Source organism: Penaeus japonicus, unplaced genomic scaffold, assembly GCF_977035675.1.
Source record: "Penaeus japonicus unplaced genomic scaffold, GWHDUDI00000001_assembly GWHDUDI00000021, whole genome shotgun sequence".
Classification (NCBI taxonomy): domain Eukaryota; kingdom Metazoa; phylum Arthropoda; class Malacostraca; order Decapoda; family Penaeidae; genus Penaeus; species Penaeus japonicus.
The window spans coordinates 30398090-30400589 of NW_028234423.1; the positions used below are offsets into that span (position 1 = coordinate 30398090).

At 49.3% G+C, this 2500-nt stretch overlaps 1 protein-coding gene across 1 annotated transcript in view; it reads left to right on the forward strand.

Moving 5' to 3' along the window:
• LOC122246740 (uncharacterized) overlaps nt 1-2500 on the forward strand; it is a 26029-nt gene that overhangs the window by 1005 nt on the left and 22524 nt on the right. Inside the window, exon 1 of the mRNA XM_043005490.2 lies at nt 1-1013. This exon is cut by the window's left edge and continues 1005 nt beyond it. The gene's annotated coding sequence lies outside the window, so the exon portion shown is untranslated. The remainder of the gene's footprint in view (nt 1014-2500) is intronic.

The window sequence follows — 2500 nt, forward strand, 5'->3', positions numbered from 1 at the left end:
TTTGCGATATCCGAAGCATCCCCGAGAAGTGCCTTTGACGCGTGTTGCTCGAGAGCGCCGCCACCAGCAGCATCACGCCAGCATCCCTCACCTGCCTGTCGCACGCCTTCCACTGCATCTCGGCATCACCGTCTGCTCACTCGCTCGTCCCCTGCGCATCACAGTGACGTAAAGGTTCGCTCGGTGGCGCGTGCACGAGAGGACGGAGAGCCGCGCGGAAAGAGAAGGGTAGAGAGAAAGAGAGGGAGAGAGAGGAGAGCGAGGAGAGAGGTGGAGAAGAGAGAGAGAGAGAGAGTGAGAGAGAGAGAGAAAGAGAGAAGCAAAGGAGCGTCATCAGACATGTGTAGTGGTGACGATCTCTCGCGCTCGGGTCACATATAACAGCCACAAGAACCCCGTCACGAGCAGTCGGCGCTGGGGAGTCTCCGGGATCTTCCCTGGAGCTGCTGGCTGGCTCTGAAACCCGCAGGAGGGATAGCAGAGCCTCCGTGCCGTCAGGAGAGAGGTTCCGTCCCCTGCTGGTCCACTGGTGTCCCCTCCCGACGCCATTCCAGGCAGGTCTTGCCTCCTTCTGCGAGAGGAACCGCGCCTGAACCATCCTCCTGCAGGAAGCAACAAGTGACCGACCGACCCGTCCGGGACTCCCACCAGCGATTCGGCCGAACTCCTGCTCGCGTCTGTGTGTGCTTTTCTGGTGCTTTGCCTTGTTTTGTGAGTCACTTCCACTTTGGACACTTTTGTACCTGTTCACACGTGCCCTCGAGACCAGGCCCCAAGGCCGCCTCAACAATAACTCTCACCAAACGACCCCGACCTCTGACCGTCCTGCAAGAATTTCCAGTGGCTCCCCAAAGCCCCCCGTGCCCCTTGGAGTCGTGGGCTGAGTCACGTGGTGGGCTGGAGCCCCAAAGTGCCTCCCTCGCCAGAGCAACGGGCTTCTTGAGTGCCTTCTTCTCCTTCAACCAACAGCTCCAGCTGGGACAAACGCCACCTTCTACCATAGCCTTTCCAGGGTGAGTACACTGACTACTGCAACACGCGGTGCCAAGATGGTGCGGTGGCGATCGTCGTATCGCGGGGGTCATTGCAGGTCAAAGTAGGGGGGAAGGGTCAGCGCTCGCGTGTCCGAAGACGGGAGCGGGGTGGAGGTGGGGTGGGGTGGGGTGGGGGGCGGGTGAAGTGAAGGAAAGAAAGGGCAGTGTTTCAACATATCCACGCTCCTTGTGCCCTAATTCTTGGCACTGTTATTACCTGGCCGCAATAATTAGCAACCAAGACCCATCCTTCCGCATCATGGATCACTCTAAACTCCCTCCCCCCCCCCTCCATTTTTTTTTTTTTTTATCGTGCAGTAATTTGCCACCTGGTTGTGTCACCAGGCACTCCCCCTGACTCAAAACAACGTTAAATATGCAGAGACTAAGGAAACACAGTTTAAACAGAACCAGGTAACCAGGCGGAGGTCACAGACGCACATAAATCATTACATTCATCATGATATACCTGTAAATGTGCTCGAGACACATGTGTTTGTAGACTGTTGAAAATGTCATCCATTTATTACGGAGAGGAAGTAAAGAGAACGGACGTCAAGCGCGCCAGCCAAATCTAGTTATATCTTCTACATTAAAGTTTATTTCAGAATAATCAACATTTCCTTGAACACAAACTAAAGACGCGACAGAATTATGGGTCGAATAATAGCAGTGAATATGCTATCTTTTTTGTTTATTGAACGAGTTTTGCTTTTGGGGGCATCATTTTTTTTCGGGGGGGGGGGTATTATTGTCATTCCATTTGTTCTTGTTATAATTCAAATTACTTTTTATTAGTATGCATTCCTTTCTTTGTCTTTCCGCGGACAAGTTATATATTAATGCAGTGTGTGGAAATGTTTATGGAGAGAGAGAGAGAGAGAAAGAGAGAGAGAGAAAGCGAGAGCAAGAGAGAGAGAGAAAAAGAAAGAGAGAGAGAAAGCGAGAGAGAGAGAGAGAGCGACAGCGAGAGAGAGAGAGAGAGAGAGAGAGAGAGCAAGAGAGAGAGAAAAAAAGAAAGAGAGAGAGAGCGAGAGAGAGAGAGAGAGAGAGCGAGAGCGAGAGAGAGAGAGAGAGAGAGAAAGAGCGAGAGCGAGAGCGAGAGAGAGAGAGCGAGAGAGAGAGAGAGCGGGCGAGAGGAAAAAAAAGACGAAAGCGATGTAGGTTACTAGTGCGTATCAAAATGTACTCATAACATAATATAAAATATAAAATCTAAGGATATATATCTATATGTCTATTTAGCATTATTTACCAATCTATCAATCCATCAATCATTTAATCATTGTGTGTATGTATGTACGGACGTGTGTATGTATGTATGTATTTCTGTACGTATGCATGTATGTATGTATGTATGCATGTATGTATGTATGTATGTATGTACATATACATGTATGGATGAATGTATACATGTATGTATGTATATATGTATGGACATATGTATGTATGTAAGTCCTTATGTA